Source organism: Oncorhynchus clarkii, chromosome 11 (assembly GCF_045791955.1).
Source record: "Oncorhynchus clarkii lewisi isolate Uvic-CL-2024 chromosome 11, UVic_Ocla_1.0, whole genome shotgun sequence".
NCBI classification, from domain to species: domain Eukaryota; kingdom Metazoa; phylum Chordata; class Actinopteri; order Salmoniformes; family Salmonidae; genus Oncorhynchus; species Oncorhynchus clarkii.
Window position 1 is genome coordinate 14,686,339 of NC_092157.1, and position 23,897 is coordinate 14,710,235.

Consider the following 23,897-nt stretch of genomic DNA (forward strand, 5'->3'; position numbering starts at 1 on the left):
GTGCTGCTGCTCCAGTTTCAACTGTTCTGCCTGCGGCTATGGAACCCTGACCTGTTCACCGGACGTGCTACCTGTCCCAGACATGCTGTTTTCAACTCTCTAGAGACAGCAGGAGTGGTAGAGATACTCTTAATGATCGGCTATGAAAAGCCAACTGACATTTACTCCTGAGGTGCAGACTTGCTGCACCCTCGACAACTACTGTGGTTATTATTATTTGACCATGCTGGTCATTTATGAACATTTGAACATCTTGGCCATGTTCTGTTATAATCTCCACCCGGCACAGCCAGAAGAGGACTGGCCACCCCTTAGAGCCTGGTTCCTAACTTGGTTTCTTCCTAGGTTTTGGCCTTTCTAGGAAGTTTTTCCTAGCCACCGTGCTTCTACACCTGCATTGCTTGCTGTTTGGGGTTTTAGGCTGGGTTTCTGTACAGCACTTTGAGATATCAGCTGATGTACGAAGGGCTATAAAAATACATTTGATTTGATTTGAATACTTCTTCATTAAAAACAAAGACAGAAAAAGGCAAAAACCATAAAAATCCTCCAAAAGTTATTGTTTGAGATGTTCAGCCTATGATATTCTCTAATGATGTAGATCAGACGGTGGCATCTTGCCAACTTCATTAAAAAACAGCACTGCTGCCTAGGCAAAGTGCTACAATGGCAGTCTGAGGGAACGCTAAAACGAGCCACATCTCCTTTTGAAAAAACAAAACAAAAACACTGGTAGTACATTCCTTTTTTATTTAAATAGGTAGAGGTAGACATGAATTTAATCAGGCAAAAAAGTTTTCCCATAGTGAACTTTCTGACTCCAAGTCCTGAAATGCACTCCTATTGGGCAAAAAACATGTCCATGTCCAGCTGCATCCAACCACAGACTTGGGAGGAAGTCCCAGGAGAGTTTTGTGCCAGAATGATCAGTCTATCACCTGTGCAGGTATGCTCCAGGTCGTTGGCAATAGGCACTGATCACGGATCAGCTTTCCCTCTCCCACTCCTAACCTTAACCATTAGGGCAGGGATAATCAACTAGATTCAGCTGTGGGACAATTTGTTATTGAGCGGATGGTCAGGGGGCTGGAACTTAATTACAAATAATTTGTAGATTGCAAATTGATTCCAAGAAGCCCAAACAGATACAATACTTGACAAAAACATAAAACCTTGTTTACATTTGTATATGACCATATATCTCTCTACTATGCGTAGGAATACTTTGGAACAGATTTCCCAAATTAAAATCACATGGAGCTGATTTGCTGGTGTTTTTTTACAGTTTTTTTCGGCCAGTTGGGGAACCCTGCATTAGGGGAAAAACTAAAAATTGACATTTGATCAGCATCTAGAGGCTTCTCCACCATCTACCTCCTCATACTCATCTTCGTCATCTACAGACAGAGGGATATGTAAGTGAGGGATGAATGAAGAAAAACAACAACATCTATGGAAAGCTTAATGTTGCTTTTACCTAGCCTGTTTTCAGATCAATAAAGATGACACACAGAAAACAAGGAAAATAAATCACACAAGACAATTGAGATGCGCCCCCCCATCCCTTTAGGACCTGAGATGTTTGTAATTGAGATGTACCCCCCCATCCCTCTAGGACCTGAGATGTTGACAATTGAGATGCCCCCCTCCCCCCATCCCTCTAGGACCTGAGATGTTGACAATTGAGATGCACCCCCCAATCCCTCTAGGACCTGAGATGTTGACAATTGAGATGCCCCCCTCCCCCCATCCCTCTAGGACCTGAGATGTTGACAATTGAGATGCACCCCCCCCCCCCCCCCCCATCCCTCTAGGACCTGAGATGTTGACAATTGAGATGCACCCCCCCATCCCTCTAGGACCTGAGATGTTGACAATTGAGATGCCCCCCCTCCCCCCATCCCTCTAGGACCTGAGATGTTGACAATTGAGATGCACCCCCCCATCCCTCTAGGACCTGAGATGTTGACAATTGAGATGCACGCCCCCCCCCCCCCCCCCCCCCCCCATCCCTCTAGGACCTGAGATGTTGACAGTTGAGGTGCACCCCCTCATCCCTCTAGGACCTGAGATGTTGACGAGGACATAGCCTCTGTGTGCAGGGGTAGACTTTTATTTATTTTTATTTGACCTTTATTTAACCAGACAAGTCAGTTAAGAACAAATTCTTATTTACAATGACGGCCTACCAAAAGGCAAAACGCCTCCTGCGGGGATGGATCCTGGGATAAAAAATTTAAAAAAAGAAAGGATAAAAAATATAGGACAAAACACGACGACATGACGACAAGAGAGACAACACAACACTACCTAAGACTACCTAAGACAACAACATACAGTAGCAAGGCAGCAACACATGACAACACAGCATGGTAGCAACAACATGGTAGCAGCACAAAACATGGTATAAACATTATTGGGCACAGCACAAATGGAAAGAAGGTAGAGACAACAATACATCACTGATTAACATAGAGAGACTCAATGACAAAGCCTCTGTGTGCAGGGATACTCAAGAAGACCTAGAGCTGGGACGATAAATCAGAAATTATCCACACCGATCATACCGATCACTTATCGCAGGCACGTTGCTGATATCGTTCATTATGATAAGAAGCCTATACTAAAGAAATGGGAAGTTTGAAATGTTTGCTAATATGGGGGATATTTATTGGGACAATTGATGGCTACATGTCACGCCCTGACCATAGTTTGCTTTGTATGTTTCTATGTTTTGTTTGGTCAGGGTGTGATCTGAGTGGGCATTCTATGTTGTATGTCTAGTTTGTCTGTTTCTGTGTTTGGCCTGATATGGTTCTCAATCAGTGGCAGGTGTTAGTCATTGTCTCTGATTGGGAGCCATATTTAGGTAGCCTGTTTTGTCATTGTGGGTGATTGTCTAGTTGCATGTTAGCACTATGTTTCATTAGCAGTCACGGTCGTTTGTTGTTTTGTAAGCTTGTTCAGTTTACGTCGGGTTTTTTCGTCGTTCAATAAAAGAATGCTTCATATGACGATCGTGACACTACAACTATCAAACTAGTAATAGTAGTTTAAAAGATAACAAATAAATCAAACTATGTTGTACATTAATGTTATAAACTTATCGTTCTATTTATCGTTATCACATCAATTCAGCCAATTTATCACGATATGGATTTTTGTCTATATCGCCCAAGAAGACGCTTCACTGCCAACTCTTTCTACCTGAGATGAAGTCGATGTTACGCAGAGCCCTGCCCTCTCTCCAGGAGTTAACAGTGTAGTGATCCATCACCTCATATCCAAGCTCCACCTTATCCAGGTGGGAGGTGCTCGACGCCTCCCCAATCCTGACACACACACACGGAGAGTCAGGCTTCCCTTATTCTGTGTGGTCTCTATAGATCTGTAAATAATGTGGTACATGAAACACATACTTTGTTTGATCAATAATTACTGTTAGGCAGCAAATGTACTCCCTTTTTAAGGAGGTATTTTGCAGTGTGAAACCTAAATCAGGATTCAAGCCTGAATGTTGAGGAAGTGTGTTTGTGGCAGTCACCTGTAAGAAGGCGGCCATCTCTGGTTACTCCATGGTCTGTATGCCTGTCTCTACGGTCCTACAGCTCCGCTCCTGGTGCTCTTTTGTACTTCTTGGTTAAACCAATCTATGTGCTTCTCTTCCTGCTCGGCCACCAACTTCAAATTTAAGTCCCTCTTCCTCTCCTCCAAGATGGTTTACAGATGGTCCAACTTCTCACACACCTGGGACTTCTGCCTCCTGCCGTTCTCCAGTACACAGGCAACACACACATACCCCCAGACAGACAGACGGACACACATAAGTGTTTTCTCCCGTTCCGTGCCTAGTGGACACGACCCAGGTCTGAACACGACCCAGCTCTACATGGCAATCCTGGGTAACACCACCACGAGTGACACAGAGGGGACTGGAGCCGCTCCAGTTTCCTCCCCAGTACAGCTACTAGCTAGCTCATCAACTCCAGTGTGTGTGTGTGTGTGTGTGTGTGTGTGTGTGTGTGTGTGTGTGTGTGTGTGTGTGTGTGTGTGTGTGTGTGTGTGTGTGTGTCTGTGTGTGTGTGTGTGTGTGTTGTGCGTGTGCACATCAGGGGTGTCCACTCTCTCCCCATCAGTTCTCCTCCTGGTTTCTCAGTGTGAGCGAGTGGGAAGGCAGTAACATTTCTGTGTGTTTCTTGGTATGTGTGAGGGAGAAGGAATCTCTGGAAACCTATGTGTTTATTCGTGTGAGGCAGTACAACACAGGCAGTAGAACACCTAGTCATTTGTCTAGGTGTTTGTGTGTATGTGGAGAATGGGGTGGGGGGGGGGGCTGATTACAGTAACATCCTGGTTTCAGTTGTCTGGCTGTGTGAGAGACACACAGACAGACAGAGACACAAAGACAGGTGCTGCCACACTGGGCCAGTCACCTCTATGGTCTGGCCGGTCTCCTTTAACTGACTGATGATGCCCTGGATCCTGTCGTTGTTCCCCACCATCATCGCTATCCCGTCAGTCAACTCCGTCTGTGGCCGCCGCAGCACACCCACCAGCATGCACAACCACACACACACACACACACACACACACACACACACACACACACACACACACACACACACACACACACACACACACACACACACACACACACACACACACACACACACACACACACACACACACACACACACACACACACACAACCACATGAACGAGAAGCCAAGACACATCAGTCACTGAGTGAGTTGCAATGCACTGACTTATACACAGGAGGCAACTTTCCCAGTTGACCTACTGTACTGTAAATGTCTTGAAGAAGATGTTTTCCTACATCAGCCAGTCCTCACCTTCTGTGTCTGGTACATGCTTTTGAGCGGCTCACCTCACAGTCCTGGTGGGCTCCAAACACCTTGCACATGGAGCAGGTGGGCACGCTGTGGGTCACACAGTGGATGTTGATCTCCTTCTCCTCGTGCTCTTGGCACATGGCCTGCTCCTCCGTCCTCTCTGGGGCCGCTGGCCTAGGGCTGCTGGAGGGGGAAGGAGACATGCTGAGACTCCCAACACTAGGGGTGCATCTTACTGTAATAGTATAGTGGCTTCCTCTCCTGATCAGTTGAGGTTAGATTCAGGCTGCCTGCCCATGGTAACTGAACACCCCACCATGCAGTCAGAAGGTGATCATAGGTAACATCACAGAGCCATGGGCATCTGTACAGACAGTATCTAAATGGAGTGTTGTGTGTGTCGTACAGGCCTCAAGGCATTAGTCACACTTCCTCCAAATACACACCACACACACACACACCACAAACCACACACACACACCAAGTCAGTTGGAAGTATATCATTGTGTGACTGACTTGTACCGGAACCCCTTTTGCCAACCGAATCACCCCTCTGACTCACTGCGGGGCTATGGGATCATATGGGCACCAGTGCTGAATGACAGACACAATGCCTCCATCTCCCAACACAACACAGGAGACACACAACATGACCCTCTTCTACTCCTCTCTCTCCCTTTTTCTGTTGCCCTAGAGGGTCCCTACTCCACTTCTTTCTACAGTATACACACAAGCTCTCTTTCCGACTAGCAAGCACTCAAAAACACACAGAAAGTATCCCTCTTCTTCTCTCTTATGTTCTCTCTTTCGAGCTAGTGAGTGTCCTCAAACACACAGAGCACCTTTCCCCTCCATTCCATCCATCTCTCTCTCTCTCTCTCTCTCTCTCTCTCTCTCTCTTTCTCTCTCCCTCTCTCTCTGTGTCAAGCGGAAGAGAGTTGTGTCTCAGAAATAAAGCCTGAAGCATTAAGCGTGATGTTGGATACAGGACAGTAGAGAGCTAGATTACATTGCCTATGGGCTCCTATTCTTAAAAGCATGTAATCAGTTACATGTAATCTGATTACAAAAAACTGTAACTGTAATCAGTTACGTTACCAGCAAAAAATATTGTAATGCGATTACAGTTTATTTTGGAAAACTAGATGATTACTTATTGGATTACATTTCAATTCTGAAGGATGTTTGCAGGAAAAATACACAGTAAGGCATTAGTCACACTTTCTCTAAATACACACACACACAAACACACACACACACACACACACACACACACACACACACACACACACACACACACACACACACACACACACACACACACACACACACACACACACATTATGACACCATTCGGTTTAAGGCGCAAGTTTAAGTTTGTTCCACCTGAGCGAGTCTGACCACAAGTCAGAGACCACTGTGATGACACACCAAATGTGTTTGATGGATCCTTTTTGTCTTCTTCTAATGGAAAGTAATGAGATGACATAACTAAATGTGGGTAATCCAGAAGTTCTGTTACTGATAAAGAATTCAGACAGGTTAACTAGTAACTAACGGATTACATTTAGAAAGTAACCTACCCTACGCTGCTTCATCTCATGCATTCTTATAGCTCCAAACCCCCACCGCAAAGCAGTGATAAGACGACCCTCTCACTATAAAAACCCTAACACTTATTTTACCCCGAGTTAAATATAAAAGGTAATCCTTCATGTAAATGCAATGTTTGTGAACTACATACTTCCTTGACTGTATTTAGCTCTAGTCACAGCTGTTTCTTCTGGATGGAGCCATCTACATTTGAGTAATTTAGCAGACACTACAGAGCAATTAGGGTTAAGTGCCTTGCTCAAGGGCACATTGACAGATTTTTCACCTAGCCGGCTCGGGGATTCAAACCAGCAACCTTTCGGTTACTGATCCAACGCTCTTAACCGCTAGGCTACCAGCTGCCCGGTTAAAAACATCACCCATATCTCATTATCTGTTTATCAACTCTAGTTTAGAAACTACTACTAGTCACGTTCACCAGCCACCATGTGTCTTTATAAGGCAGCCTGGAGGTCTGGTACACAAGGTGAGAAAATTAGTAAATATTGAAGAAAACATTCAGTATGAGTGGCACCAGGACTTTTTCCCTGAGAACAGTTTCAACACGTTTTGCATGTAGGTTGTATGAGTTTTTAATATTTCTATCAGAAGAGAAAATGTCACATTGCTATCATTATGAGGTTCTCACTGTTCAATGCCCTAAACTGACCTACTTTTAGAATTCCCTGTTCAATGGCCTAACTGAACACCTTTTAGAAATCACTGTTCTGTCTTCTCGTAGGAAATTCAGAGACATATTGGAAGTAGTTTAAAGCCTGGTAATGGAATAAGGAAAGCTAAGGGAATTACACATAGAAATGGATTTTGGCCGAAAGTCACAAAATTGAGTAACTGGATGTCTGTGCTTTCAGTCTGGTATAGTAGGATCCTGCAAATTGGACCACTTATGGTAGTGATGATGGTGGTGGTGGTGTCTATCTGAGATGGTGGTTACTTTCTTTAATAATTACGTTTTTAAATGATTACTGTAATAAGAACTGTACCGTACCTGTAACAAGCTAGCGAGAACATGGAGCAAATAGTTTCCCCTCAGTTTTCTCATCTGTTCATGCACCTTGGTTGGAAAGCAAAGTTCAGATACCGGAAGTATTATTTTTCCTTTGGACTCCTACAGTGTATGACTCTCTCACCTGGTGGACTCCTGTTTGAACATGTCGATGATGTTCTCCACCAGCCGGTTCCTCTGGAGCCTGTAGAACCCGTGGCGGTCCAGCACCACCTCGTGCCTGCAGGACGGGCACCGTAAACGGCCACCGGAGGTCAATGACCCCCCTCTGGTTGGGAGGAATGGGTTGGAGGCCTAGACAGGATAGAACAGACAGAGGCATAATACAATGTAGACCAAATGTAGTCAAATTAAGATCTTACACCTGTAGCCTCAGTGCCGAGACAAGAACCAAACAAAAACAAAAACAACATCCCCCCAAATACAGTCAAACTAGTTGTTATAGATATAGACAAACAAATACAGTTTTTTCCAACTGCTTACGCACAAAATCTTTTCATGTCACACGATTTTTGAAACCTCTCACTCAAAGTGCAAAACTACACACCAAATATACAAAACCATAAGCTATTTCTCATCCTTTGATTCAGTTGTCAATTGCATAAAACACTTTTTTTAAAACACTACACACAATTCTCTACCTAAAACTCAAAAATCAAACAGGAAGTGACTTTCTTTCCTTTTCCAAACACAACCAGTCAAAATGCTACACTTATTCACCAAGTCACACACACACTCCTCACATGTGCAAACACTAATAGCTTAACTGATCACTAACCAATCACTGATTTACTGTAGTATAGGCCTATAAATAGGTCAAAGGTCAGATGACCTGTTTTGAACAATGGATGCCAACAATGGACAGAGAGCAAGAGGAGTAGGAGGGAGAGGAATAGGAAGAAGAGGACGAGGGCAAAGAAGAGAAGGAAGGAGAGCCATCTCTGATGAGATTAGGGCAACACTTGTTGATCGTGTGATCAACCACGGTTTGACCATGATTTGACCAGGCTCCAACTTGAGTCGATTTACAGTGGCGTCCATAATTCGAACCTTCAGAAATCAGAACAGGTATGCAACTATCTAATGACTATTTTAGCGTTAGATAGTTGCTGTACTGTAAAATACGTATGACTGCATAGTATTGCATAAACATTTGTAACTCTAAATCCACTGAATGAATGAGGTTGGTTATCATGCATATCATACATTTTTTTGTACATTGTTTACAGTTCCTATGCTGAACACATACTGTTTGAAATCTTTTTTTCTTGTTTTTTTTTACCCCTTTTTTCTCCCCAATTTCATGGTGTCCATTTGTTAGTAGTTACTATCTTGTCTCATCGCTACAACTCCCATACGGGCTTGGGAGAGACGAAGGTTGAAAGTCATGCGTCCTCCGATACACAACCCAACCAAGCCGCACTGCTTCTTAACACAGTGCGCATCCAACCCGGAAGCAAGCCACACCAATGTGTCGGAGGAAAGACCATGCACCTGGCAACCTTGGTTAGCGTGCACTGCGCCCGGTGCACTGCGCCCGTGCGCGATGAGACAAGGATATCCCTAAAGGCCAAACCCTCCCTAACCCGGACGTCACTAGGCCTATTGTGCGTCGCCCCACAGACCTCCCAGTCGCGGTCGGTTACGACAGAGCCTGGGCGTGAACCCAGAGTCTCTGGTGGCACAGCTGGCGCTGCAGTACAGCACCCCATTGCGCCACCTCTGTGTTTGAATTCTGTACAGAGTGGAAAGGCAAAGACATCATGGAGGACGAGGACGCTTGTTTACAGATGTACAAGAGACTGCAATTATAAATATGGTTTTGGCCAACAATGCAATTAGGATTCGAGAGATAAGAGAGCATATCTTGAATAATGACACCATATTTAACAACATCAATGCTGTAAGCCTGTCGACCACACAACGCATCCTCCAACGGCACCGAGTGACGATGAAACAACTTTACAAGGTGCCATTTGAGAGAAACTCTGACAGAGTCAAGAATATGCGACATGACTTTGTAGAGGTATGTATGCAACACTACTTCCAGTACTTCAGACATACCATATTTACTCATCTGTATATCCTTTTGTCTGTTACAGAGAGTATTGGAGCTGGATGCCCATGTAATTCGCCATGAATTTATTTATGTGGATGAGGTTGGCTTCAACCTCACCAAAACCAGGCGCCGCGGAAGATATGTAATAGGACAGAGGGCAATTACCAATGTCCCTGGACAGCGTGGGGGTAATATAACTGTGTGCTGCCATCACTCAAAACGGGGTCCTCCATCACAATGCCACACTGGGTCCGTACAACACCGGCCATATGCTCACTTTTCTGGATACAATTTACACAATGCTTGTCCCTGATCCAGATCAGGAGCCTGCTAGATTTGTGGTTTTATGGGACAATGTTAGTTTTCACCGGGCTGTTCTGGTCCAAAACTGGTTTGCCACCCATCCACAATTTGTAGTTTTGTACCTACCCCCATATTCACCTTTTCTAAATCCCATAGAGGAATTATTCTCAGCCTGGCGCTGGAAAGTGTATGATCACCAACCCTATGCCCACATGCCGCTTCTCCAGGCAATGGAGGACGCATGTGGGGACATAGAGGTTGCCTTTGTCCAAGGTTGGATACGCCATGCTAGGAGATACTTCCCTCGATGTTTGGCAAGAGAAAACGTATCTTGTGATGTGGACAAAGTATTGTGGCCAGACCCAGGCCGGAGAAGAGATGAAGTGTAGCTTAGCACTGGTGACTGACTTGTATTTATTTCTGACCTGAGAGCAGTAATTCTATAACTTTGGCAAATGTATTTAAATGAATCGGGGGTGCTGCTGCACCTCCAGAACCCTTCCCACAGCTATGATTCTATCAGGAAATAAATGATCAAGTGCAATGCTGGAGAGATGACAGTTGCAGGCTCATGTCTAGAAGAGAGAGGGAGCGAGATCATAGAGAGGGAATCTGTCTAGTTCTGAGAGAGATACAGGAGTGCTTCTCTCTCTCTCACCACATAGAGAGGGAATCTGTCTAGTTCTGAGAGAGATACAGGAGTGCTTCTCTCTCTCTCACCACATAGAGAGGGAATCTGTCTAGTTCTGAGAGAGATACAGGAGTGCTTCTCTCTCTCTCACCACAGCAATGGCCATGCGTTGGTCTCAAACATAGGCGATAATGTTGAGCAAATCATAAGCCCGGGCAGGCCCAAACACATTCATTCTTTGAATATCATGCGGCAGGCTGAAAATCTGCGTTTTTTTTAGGGGACAGGAGAATTAATGGGAAAGCAACTCGAATGAACTCTGATTGCTTTTATTTGAATGCTTACATTGCAAACACTGCTGGATCCTGCTCCGGCAAATTAAGCACTGGTTAGGGTTAAGGTTAGGAGTTAGGTTAAAGGGTTAAGGCTAGGGGCAGGATTAGCTAACATGCTAAGTAGTTGTAAAGTAGTAAGTAGTTGCAAAGTTGCCCATGATTCAAACAAACCTTTGGTTTGCTTGATGTTGATCTTGATACACTTACCCACCCACCCTACTTTTGACTCAAGTAACCTTCTCTCTTATGCAATCATAACCAACAAAACATATCATACTATTTTGAGTATCTCGGATATACATTTACTATGTTACGTCTAGTCTCTGAAACCAGGCTGGTTGTTCTGGGGCAAAACATTCTATGGTAGGATAGACATATTGAACTGATAAGACAAATGATGTGCTGATAAGAAACAGGTACAGGTGGCCATGGCTGTGTTATTATTGGAATGGATGGATGGATGTTACTTGATGTATTATGGCATTTTAAAATAATGTGTACCTTCATAAAAATTTATCCGATTATGCGATCAGAATCATGAACAGTGTCTCGTACAAAAAGTATTATCTCGAGCTGGAAATACCGCAGGTGCAGATCTATGAGAGGCACATTCACGTCTCAAATACATTCTAATCATTCAGATACATTATAGCCACGCATCTAGCCAGCATATTTCCTATGCATAAAAACCAACCCGTGCGTGGCAAAGGGCCAGTTGTGTAAAGCCCGTGGCATGATTTAGAGTTTTTTGAGACATGGTTCGATCCCACCGAGGGACACATGATTATTTACAATACTTTTTACACTGTACTTAAAACATTAATCATATGATAACAAAGTTTACTCTGTTTATTAAAATAAACTGCATTGTTGGTTAAGGACTTGTAAGTAAGTATCTCACGGTAAGGTCTACACCTGTGGAATTCGGCACATGTGACAAATACAATAAATTTGATAAACATAAGAGTTTATTCCCTTAGAACTGTACTTAAAACAATAATGACAATGACAACAATAACAATAATAATGACAACAATAATTGCAAGTTTTAATAAAGGTTTTTTGTCTGCCATTCTTTATTATAATAATGTTTATTCCCTCAGACAAAATATGTTTTACAGGAGAGGAAGGGACCCACTGTTATTAACTACTTTTACAGCAGAGGATGGGACCCACTGTGATTGACTAGTTTTACAGGAGAGGAGGGGACCCACTATGATTAACTAGTTTTACAGGAGAGGAGGGGACCGACTGTGATTAACAATTTCTACAGGACAGGAAGGGACCCACTGTGATTAACTAGTTTTACAGGAGAGGAAGGGACCCACTGTGATACACTTGTTTTACAGGAGAGGAAGGGACCCACTGTGATTAACTTGTTTTACAGGAGAGGAAGGGACCCATTGTGATTAACTAGTTTTACAGGAGAGGAAGGGACCCATTGTGATTAACTAATTTTACCGTTTTTCAAGCAAGATGAAGTCACAGATTCCCATCAGACCAACACCTTGAATGCCTAACAAGTTATCTAAAAAACACTTTTTTGTTAAAAATCGATTTTTTACACTTTAGTGCGTGCACTTCACTCTGTTTATAGTTGGGATATCGCTGGAGGACGTTTTGACATCACTGGAGGATATTTTGTATTTGGAGGACTTTTCCATTTCCGTCGAATGCATTCAGTTGTACAATTGACTAGGTAAACCCCTTTCCTTTCCATTTAATGCAGATAAAGACAACTAAAAAAAACAACAGAAGATTGCTTTACGTTGAGGTTTAATAGAATGAAATCAAAGGCAAATGTATGAGTGTTAGAGCACAATGGAAAGGCATGTATCTTACTCATAAAGACAACTCTAAAGCAGCTCATAGAGAAGATTACTTTGAGGTTGATTTGAATGAAATCAAAGCCATAGTTATGATAGTGTTGGAGCACAACCCTTAATACAACAAACTTATTCACACACTAACTATAGCAATTAGTTTATAATACAAGACATATTCACCGCGATTAGAATAAAAGGTTGGCCTTTGTGCAACATTTACACAAAATAGTAATGGACAATAATATATACAGTGATATCCAGCAATGTATGTACAGTAATGTGAAAGAATGGACAAACAAATGTGAAATAAATACAAACAAGTCCAAACCATCAAACGAGTCCAAACCACTTCCATTAATGGAAATAGATTTTCAGCTCCTATTTATTTCTGTGTGTGTGTGTCTGTAGAGTCACCCCCCCCCCCCCCTTCTTCACCATCCATCTCTATCTTTTAGTCTCATACAAGGCAAGGTACAGGGAAAACACTTTGGCTAGGCAGTAGATATTTTCCTCCCACTCAAGGAAAGCCGGTATGTGTGTGAGGGCTGTTGGGGCCTTGTTTCAGCGGCTGGTGGTAGAACCTGTACAGACGACCAGAGGGATGCTACTCTAAGGATTTTCTCTTTTCTCAGTTTGCCCATTCCTCACTCCTTCCTCTGCATCAAGGCCTCCAGCTCCCATTGAAAGAAGGCAGCCGCAGCAAAATCCTCAAATGGTATCCTTGAATTGGTGAGGTTTTCTGCTGTGTAAGTGCAGGTGGAAGGGGATGTGGCATTACAGTACTCTCTGCAGTAACATAATGTCACAGCTGTGCGTCTCTGGAGATTCTCTGGGCTGGTGTTAAGAGCAAAGCAGATCCACCCACTTCAGGGTCACTTCCTCCCCGTGGTGCTTGACCAGTAGAACATCACTGGCAGTTCTAATGGCCTCTGTCCATGGGCCGTGGTCTAAGATGAAAAGGCAACCTCATCTCTTGATGGGCCCAGTGGAGAAGCTTTCAAGGGCAGTGGCAGAGGTGTGCTTGGCAGATCTGAAATAGAGGCACAATATTATTTTAATGACAAAGCCTTTACTATACACTAACCTAAATCAAGTGTGTGTGTGTTAGAATGAGTTAGTGCCTGCACACATAAGTATGTGTGTGATATCATTTGAATTACCTGTATCCAGCAGGAACTCTTCAGAGCAATCCTCTTTTGTCGTGTCAGGAGCTGGTGCCAAAGGGGAGGGGAACAGGCCAACCTGTAGGGAGGACCACTGTTAGAGCTGGGCCTGCGCTGCTGGGCCTGGATCGGTCTCAGTAGAGGAGAACCAGGTCATGCATGCCATTCCTCTCCTGTAATTGAGGCCCAATTACCTTAAATGAGAATAATCATAAAGCTAAACTATGCGAGTGAGTGAGCGTGTAATTGAGAGGCGTAGAGTGAACTGTGTGATCATGTCACTGTGCTGTTTCTTTTTTGTTGCATTCAGTCACTTAATGCACAATATGAGCTTTTCCTGACTGCTCAGTGTACTCGCCATGGCAACCCATGTGTGTGTGTTCATATGACACAAAGGTTTGACAAGCTGACCGAGTCCTTGTAGTAGGACAAAGATTAGCCACTGTGTACTCTCAAAGGTTAGCTTTGGCATCAACTACTATCAACAGTGTACAGTAGAAAGGATATCAAACATTCAGATCTGGAATGACATCATGTGTTAATCATGTGAATCATGTGAATTTACAAAAGCTCTAGGTCTTAATCATCACTCGAGTTTAACAACAGATGGGGCCTCCCGAGTGGCACAGTGGTCACTAGAGATCCTGGTTCGAGTCCAGGCTCTGTCGCAGCAGACCGGGGCGGTGCACAATTGGCCCAGCATTGTCCGGGTTAAGGGAGTGTTTTGCCGGCAGGGATGTCCTTGCTCTAGCGACTCCAGTGGTGGGCCGGGCGCTGACACGGTCGCCGGGTGTACGGTGTTTCCTCCAACACATTGGTGTTTATGGGTTAAGCGGGCATTGTGTCAAGAGGCAGTGTGGCTTGGTTGGGTCCTTTTTTACGGAGGACGCATGGTTCTTGACCTTTGCCTCTCCCGAGTCCGTACGGGAGTTGCAGTGATGAGACAAGACTGTAACTACCAATTGGATACCATGAAATTGGGGGTAAAAAAAGTTTAACAACATATGTAGGTTACATTGCAAGTGTGTACACACCTCTCAACCCTTGTGATATGCATTAATTGGCACAACTGTTGTTGACAAATGCATTACGTATCTGTTGTTCCATCTGAGTGCAGACTAAGTCTGTTCCTGCTCCAATTCATGTCAGTCACTCTAAATCTAAATATCAACTTGAATGATCTTCATTTTACTCAATTCGAAGTCAGATCTCTGGTCTTTCCTGCTAGCGTCAGGTGGCTTCTCGTTCGGGAATGGAGGACCTAGGATAATGGAATATTAACATGAAGTATGCCAAACTTATAAAGATACATACGGCACCCGCAGCTTTTTGTTTGCTGTGTGTTTAAAAACAATAGCACACCATGCTCAATAAAATGTATGGAAATCATTCTCACTCTAAGTAACATCTGTAAATGAATGACACCAGATGTGTCTCGTCTGACTTGGAATTGCTGATACTATCTTTGTCTATTTTTTGTTGTTGAAAATCTGCCATTGAAGCACACACTTCTATCCAGTGAGAGTGCACAGAACATTTTAGCTGTAATTACCTGGTTGTCCCAATTGAAGACAACTTTTTCATGGGAGATCTGCTGTTATGGATAAAGGCATGAGTATTTTCACTCTTTAAAGCAGGGAAATAGCTAAACAATTGACACCGCCACAGTTGCATGAATTTGTGATCTCTCCATATGTTCATTTATCAATTTCTAAGCCCAACTAGCTAGACAGAAGTTTTCAGGCTGCATTGTTGTCATTCAGTAAAGGTGTAACTTAGCTAGCTACTGTAACGTTACTGTACTAGCCTACTGTAGCCTACAACCAAGCCAGATAGCTAGCTACAAAGAAAGCAATCCATTTCATCAATAGTCTTTTTAGCTAAATATATGTAGCTAGTGTGATCGCATGCTAAACGACTTTAGTGATGATTAGAAAGTTCCAAAAGCAAAAGTGACCCCTGTCTTTTTGGCGAGTGCTGCTCTGCTGGCGAACTGGATCTAGACTAGAGAGGCAGCTAAAGTTAGCTAGCTAGTTAGCTTTGTAGTTAGCTATCTTGGACATAAATGAGAGAAAACCATTGCAGTTGTGTTGTTTCCAGATGGGGAAATGCCAGATCGGTCTGTAATAACAAACTTACGGGATCAGTGTACCCCCTGCGGGACGGTTGAGCTAACGTAGGCTAATGTGATTAGCAAAGATCCCAGGACATATCTGATATGGGCAGAATGCTTAAATTCTTGTTAATCTAACTGCACTGTTCATTGTAGCTATTACAGTGAAAGAATACCATGCTATTGTTTGAGGAGAGTGCACTTACGAACTTGAAAATGTATTAATAAACCAATTAGGCATATTTGGGCAGTCTTGATACAACATTTTGAACAGATATGCAATGGTTCATTAGATCAATCTAAAACTTTGACACATACACTGCTGCCATCTAGTGGACCAAATCTAAATTGCACCTGGGCTGGAATAATACATTATGGCCTTTCTCTTGCATTTTAAAGATGGTACAAAAATATTTTTATGTTTTTTCTTTGTATTATCTTTTACCAGATCTAATGTGTTATATTCTCCTACATTCATTTCACATTTCCACAAACTTCAAAGTGTTTCCTTTCAAATGGTAACAAGAATATGCATATCCTTGCTTCAGGTCCTGAGCTACAGGCAGAGATTTCGGTATGACATTTTAGACTAAATGTATAAAAGAGGGTCTGATCCTTATTAAAGTACAAAATGGAAAATAAATTAACATATATACACTGCTCAAAAAAATAAAGCGAACACTTAAACAACACAATGTAACTCTAAGTCAATCACACTTCTGTGAAATCAAACTGTCCACTTAGGAAGCAACACTGATTGACAATAAATTTCAAAATTGCAAATGGAATAGACAACAGGTGGAAATTATAGGCAATTAGCAAGACACCCCCAATAAAGGAGTGGTTCTGCAGGTGGTAACCACAGACCACTTCTCAGTTTCTATGCTTCCTGGCTGATGTTTTGGTCACTTTTGAATGCTGGCGGTGCTTTCACTCTAGTGGTAGCATGAGACGGAGTCTACAACCCACACAAGTGGCTCAGGTAGTGCAGCTCATCCAGGATGGCACATCAATGCGAGCTGTGGCAAGAAGGTTTGCTGTGTCTTTCAGCGTAGTGTCCAGAGCATGGAGGCGCTACCAGGAGACAGGCCAGTACATCAAGAGACGTGGAGGAGGCCGTAGGAGGGCAACAACCCAGCAGCAGGACCGCTACCTCCGCCTTTGTGCAAGGAGGAGCAGGAGGAGCACTGCCAGAGCCCTGCAAAAGGACCTCCAGCAGGCCACAAATGTGCATGTGTCTGCTCAAACGGTCAGAAACAGACTCCATGAAGGTGGTATGAGGCCCCGACGTCCACAGGTGGGGGTTGTGCTTACAGCCCAACACCGTGCAGGATGTTTGGCATTTGCCAGAGAACACCAAGATTGGCAAATTCGCCACTGGCGCCCTGTGCTCTTCACAGGTGAAAGCAGGTTCACACTGAGCACATGTGACAGACGTGACAGTCTGGACACGCCATGGAGAACGTTCTGCTGCCTGCAACATCCTCCAGCATGACCGGTTTGGCGGTGGGTCAGTCATGGTGTGGGGTGGCATTTCTTTGGGCCAGAGGTAGCCTGACTGCCATTAGGTACCGAGATGAGATCCTCAGACCCCTTGTGAGACCATATGCTGGTGTGGTTGGCCCTGGGTTCCTCCTAATGCTAGACCTCATGTGGCTGGAGTGTGTCAGCAGTTCCTGCAAGAGGAAGGCATTGATGCTATGGACTGGCCAGCCCGTTCCCCAGACCTGAATCCAATTGAGCACACCTCAAGACATCAAGACATCATGTCTCACTCCATCCACCAACGCCACGTTGCACCACAGACTATCCAGGAGTTGGTGGATGCTTTAGTCCAGGTCTGGGAGGAGATCCCTCAGGAGACCATCCGCCACCTCATCAGGAGCATGCCCAGGCATTCTAGGGAGGTCATACAAGCATGTGGAGGCCACACACACTACTGAGCCTCATTTTGACTTGTTTTAAGGACATTACATCAAAGTTGGATCAGCCTGTAGTGTGGTTTTGTACTTTAATTTTGAGTGTGACTACAAATCCAGACCTCCATGGGTTGATAAATTTGATTTCCATTGATAATTTTTGTGTGATTTTGTTGTCAGCACATTCAACTATGTAAAGAAAAAAGTATTTAATAAGAATATTTCATTCATTCAGATCTAGGATGTGTTATTTTAGTGTTCCCTTCATTTTTTGAGCAGTGTATTATATATGGGTTGTATTTACAATGCTGTTTGTTCTTCACTGGTTGATATTTTTATTGTGGCAACAGGTCACAAATCTTGCTGCTGTGATGGCACATTATGTGTCTCTAATATGGTCATACATTTTGTGGGCAGTGTGCACATAGCCTATGGTGGCCTTTCTCAATAGCAAGGCTATGCTCTGTACATTGTCAAAAGATTTCCTTACATTTGGGTCAATCACAGTGGTCAGGTACTATGCCACTGTGTACTCTCTGTTTAGGGCCAAATACCATTCTAGTATGTTCTGTTTTTTATTTTTTTATTCTTTCCAATGTGTCAAGTAATTTATTTTTGTTTTCTCATGACATGGTTGGGTCTAATTTTGTTGCTGTCCTTTGGTTCTGTGGGGTCTGTTTGTGAACAGAGCCCCAGGACCAGCATGCTTAGGGGACTCTCCTCCAGGTTCATCTCTTTGTGTAGGTGATGGCTTTGTTGTGGAAGGTTTGGGAATCGCTTCCTTTTAGGTGGTTGTAGAATTTAAAGGCTCTTTTCTGGATTTTGATCATTAGCGGGTATCGCCCTAATTATGCTCTGCATGCATTATTTGGTGTTTTACGTTGTAGACGGAGGATATTTTTGCAGAATTCTGCATGCAGTCTCAATTTGGTGTTTGTCCCATTTTGTAAATTCTTGGCTGGTGAGCAGACCCTAGACCTCACAACCATAAAGGGCAATGGGTTCTATAACTGATTCAGGTATTTTTATCCAGATCCTAATTTGTATGTCGAACATATTACACCGATAGCGATAAGACTTACCATAGAGATGAATAGGAAAAGTTCAGGAAAGCCCATCTTTACTATATCAGGCTCCCGCTATAACGCGGTGCTGGCCAAATACCGAAATACCGCCACAAAGTAATTAAAACGTTTACTTACGTTTACATAAATTTGGCCACACGCTGGGACGGGAAAAAATTTTGGAGAATGCGGGCATCGATCCCGCTACTTCTCGCATGCTAAGCGAGCGCTCTACCATTTGAGCTAATTCCCCTCATAGGAAAAAAAGGGAGCAGTAGATAAAATGAATGCAGCAGGCTATCTCGAGTGCTGAATACTGTAGCTTCGATGTTGCTACTTCCCTCTCAGTGAAACATTTTCAGGCAGTTTTTTCTCGGCACTGGCAGCTATGTGAAGCTAGTCATACTTGTGAAATGTGCGGTTCGCCTTCAAAATAAATGTCCCTGATTAAAAAAACTGTTGATATTGCACTGCTCCCAATGCACTGTGAATTGCATTGGGAGCACACTTATATTTCATTGTACAGACTTACCTATGTATTGTGAATCAGTCTATTCAGTGACACTAACAGAACACAACTGTAAAGAGCTGACACAAATATTAGTGTCATAGCTCTTATTGCAGGACTTTGACTGCGGGAAATGACCTCACCAGTCAGCCTATGGTGTGTACTCTAAGTATTCTACTTAATGACACCCATAGAACACAACTGTAAAGATTTTACAAACATTTTAATGTTGTAGCTCATATTGTGGGACTCTGAAACCATTGTAAAATTAACCACATTAAGCTTACCAGTCAACCTACTTGTGTATTGCACATACGTTTTTCACTGAAAATGACACCCACACAACTGTGAAGTTTACACAAATATTAGCATTGTAGCTCTTATTGTGTGGCGCCAGGATAAAGTGACTAAGGGGGCAGTTGAAATCGGTGAGGGGCCAGAGGTGGCACAATTTTGGGGGGGGTTTGCATTGGAATTACTTCTGCTTATATACCAAAATAAACAATAAAGTTAAATTGCAGAGACTTCTACACCATTGATTGAGTGCTTTTGAAGTGACACTGGCGCTAAATCGGTAGCTTATCTCTGCTGCGCTGTATCAGTACAATGGATAGTACCCTACACACTAAAGTAAGTTTTGGTAATGAATTTAGGCTAAAAGATAGATAGGGTAATTCACCTAGAGTATTACTGACAGCCTATGTGAATGCAGCTGTCTTACCAAAATAATGCAAACTAAATGCTGAAAGTAGTAGCCTAGTTATTAATGCATGCAAACAAAATTACTGGATAATAATTTGGCTTAGAATACTGACATGACTGCGAATGCGAACAAAACAAAACAGCTATACCAAGTAGGCCTAGTAAACTAAATAACAGATCAATAATGGCATGGAAAAATCTATATTTGGGCTAGTTACATTAACAGTAACAAATTCGGTAAACAAAAGGTGAATGGAGATCAAATAACCAAAACATAGCTTACAGCCTACTACAGTGAGATGCAGTCATGCACAGTTGTCTTGCCAAGTAAATAGGACTATAAGGCCCACTTCAAACATGGAAAATCATGGCGCTCGTGAGTTCAGCAACACGTTGGGATGTGGCACAATTATATTGAATTCTGCTTATATCAAACTATACCGCAATAAACATAAAAGTTCAAATGTTGAAACCATTGAGCGCTTTTGACAAAGAAGTGACAGTTTGACATGACAGCCCCATGGACAGTATCCTACACACTAAAGCAAGGCCATTGAAAACCTACTGTAGGCTAGTGGCTAAGGAAGTCATTTTGCCATTCCATACCCCAGGTTTTTGATGAAATGACGCCAATGGCTATGCCACCCAAGATTTTTATAAAAACCAACCAGCTGGCCTCCCGAGTGGCACAGCATCCTAAGGCGCTGCATCGCAGTGCCTGAGGCGTAACTACAGACCTGGGTTTAATCCCAGGCTGTGTCACAACTGGCTTTGACCGGGAGTCCCATAAGGCAGTGCACAATTGGCCCAGTGTCGTCCGGGTTAGGGAAGGGTTTGGCAGGGGGGGGCTATACTTGGCTCAAAGCACTCTAGTAACTCCTTGTGGTGACCTGGGTGCCTGCAGGCTGACCTTGTCGTCAGTTGAACGGTGTTTCCTCCGACACATTGCTGTGGGTGGGTGTTAAGGAGCGCGGTTTGGTGGGTCATGTTTCAGAAGACTCATGACTCGACCTTCGCCTCTCCCAAGTTGCAGCGATGAGACAACATCTTAATTGGATATGACGAAATAAAAAATAAAAACATTTAACTACTAGATTTTTTCCCCAGAAGAGTGGCAGCCTCCTTTGTGCTCTGTGGAACTTCCTGAGTAATCGATCATTAAATTCTCCCCAAAATCTTCTTGTAAGATCCCCATGCTTCATCTGTGCCAACTGAACACTTTTGTCAAAGTGTAAAATTTGTTCTCGCATGTAGCTGTGGACGCACCAAAAGTCAATCCATGTGTCAGTGCAGTAAGCATGGTCGGCATAGCGGAGAGAGGCCCAGAGAATCGTTGCAGGATAGCAAGTGGGGTCCATTTGACCTAATTGGAGCAGGAGCGGGCGATTTCAGTCTGCAAAAACTGGCAAGCGATACTGAACTCAGCTTCCACCAAATGTGTTTTGCTTTGATCCAGTAGTGCTTTCACCAACCTTTTTTACAACTAGAAAGTCATGGCTCTCTGGGTCAAGGACACACAGGGCCTCCACCAGTTGGCTGTTGTGTTCGCTGAATCATTCTGACATTTCACCAATGACAGCATCCAAGAACAGTCTTTTACACTCAGTCTCTTCTCCTCTGTCCTCCTGGCCTACTGTACTGTTCACTATGTATTGCTGGAAATGTATACGTACATAACTTTTTTGTTGGCTTGGTGCGTCAGTGCCACTGGCACTGAACTGCGCACAAATGTCTTCTCGGCGCACTCAAATGCACTACGGACAACTTTGACTCCAGTGTAAAGATCTGTTGCTTTTGCCTTGAGCAATTTGTTTGGAGAGTTGATAAGAGTGAGGATTCTGTGCGCCATGGTGGCTTTAAACTTAAAGCCGGGTCTGTCACTGCCTTCAGCAGCCCTGTAGACTCGACTCTTACTTCTGTGTTGTACAAACACATGCATTTGGTGTCAGAGAGGAACTTCACAATGCTGTCACAACTTTTAACAACCACTGAGACAGGAGCCAGGCTTTGTGTGGGTACTTTGGAGAAGTCCATTTCTGATATCCATTGTGGCAGTGGCAGATTAGCTGGTTCGAGCTAGCTAAATAGGCAAGCCTTAAAAGACCAACGCTTTTTTACAGCGAGCTAAGAAGCTAACTAAACTCCGTAGTGGTGGGGTTTGATGCTGAGTTGAGTTGAACGGTAAACTTGACACCGCCCTTATAAATCCAAATAAAATATTACAGGCGGAGGCATATCACAATATTCACTTCTCACAGAAGAGAAGCGTTTTTTCCTGCTTTTTATGGAAACCCAATGGAATCATACCTAACCGCCACAGTGGCTTTCCATAGCCCCCTACACACATCGTGGCGCCCTCTGTCCATTGTGCTGACACAGCATAGCGGAGATACAGATTTTGTGTCAACCTGTCACTCAATATTTTTTGCTTTTTTTATATAGGAATATAAAACTGAGGGGCACAAGTTTCAACTGAGTGGGCTAAGCCCTCTTCTGCCCCGTTATGGAACCGGGCTCGGGAAATCACCTCTCCAGTCTATTATGCATACTCACATTCATAATGCAGGGTGCAGCCTTACCTATGGATTGTGGATCAATGAAATTGGGTATCAGTCTACTTAGTAACACCCACAGAACACAACTGTGAAGATAATACACAAATATTAGCATCATAGTTCAGGACTCTGAAACCACTGTGAAATGAGCCACATTAAGCTTAACAGTCAACCTACTAAATGTGTTTTGGACATTCAAATTGCACTGTAAAGGATTGTGGATCAATTAAGTATCAGTCTTCTCAGAGAACACAGCTGTGAAGAGGTTATACAAATATTAGCGCCGTAGCTGTTATTAAGGGACTTTGACTGTGGGAAATCACCTCCCCAGTCAGCCTATTGTGCGTATTGACATTCAAATTACACTGCACAGCCTTAACTGTGGATTGTGGATTAATTAAGTGGTGTATCAGTCTACTCAGTGACACCCACAGAACACAACTGTGAAGAGACAAATATTAGTGTTGTAGCTCATATTTGACTTTTTTAGTGTGAAATTAACAAATTATTGTCTTTTGTTGCATTTATATAACAACATTCTGATCTTGTTAATGATTATCTATTCCAAATATGACATGATTCCACTATTTGTAATCAGTGGTGTAAAGTACTTAAGAAAAAATACTTGAAAGTACTACTTGAATGCTTCGCAGGACAGGAAAATTGTCTATTTCACACACTTATCAAGAGAACATCCCTGGTCATCCCTACTGCCTCTGATCTGGCGGACTCACTAAACACATGCTTCGTTTGTAAACTACACAAATAATGTAAATGATGTCTGAGTGTTGCTAGTATGCCCCTGGCTATCTGTAAAAAAAAAACAAGAAAATGTGCCATCTGGTTTGCTTAATATAAGGAATTTGAAATGATTTATACTTTTAATTTTGATGGGGTAACATCTCACAGCAAGAACTAGCAAATCTGGTACAGTCCACGAGGAGGAGATGCACTGCAGTACTTAATGCAGCTGGTGGCTACACCAGATACTGACTGTTACTTTTGATTTTGACTCCCCCTTTGTTCAGGGACACATTATTCCATTTCTGTTAGTCACATGTCTGTGGAACTTGTTTAGTTTATGTCTCAGTTGTTGAATCTTGGTATGTTCATACAAATATTTACACATGTTAAGATTGCTGAAAATAAATACAGTTGACAGTGAGAGGACGTTTTTTGTTGTTGCAGAGTTTAGTATGCATTTGCATCACTTTCAGTAAGGGACTTTTATTTTCAAAACGAACTG

The 23,897-nt window shown here is 43.2% G+C and overlaps 1 long non-coding RNA gene and 1 pseudogene across 1 annotated transcript; both read right to left on the reverse strand.

The window, feature by feature from the left end:
* Window positions 1-1,344: 1,344 nt before the first annotated feature.
* LOC139420537 (tripartite motif-containing protein 55-like) lies at window positions 1,345-10,122 on the reverse strand (annotated as a pseudogene).
* Window positions 10,123-12,818: 2,696 nt separating this feature from the next.
* LOC139420629 (uncharacterized) lies at window positions 12,819-19,214 on the reverse strand. The gene is made up of 3 exons (XR_011635519.1): window positions 19,025-19,214; window positions 13,788-13,963; window positions 12,819-13,657 (listed from the first exon to the last, which is right to left on the reverse strand). It is a non-coding gene; the product is annotated as an uncharacterized lncRNA (long non-coding RNA).
* Window positions 19,215-23,897: the final 4,683 nt, after the last annotated feature.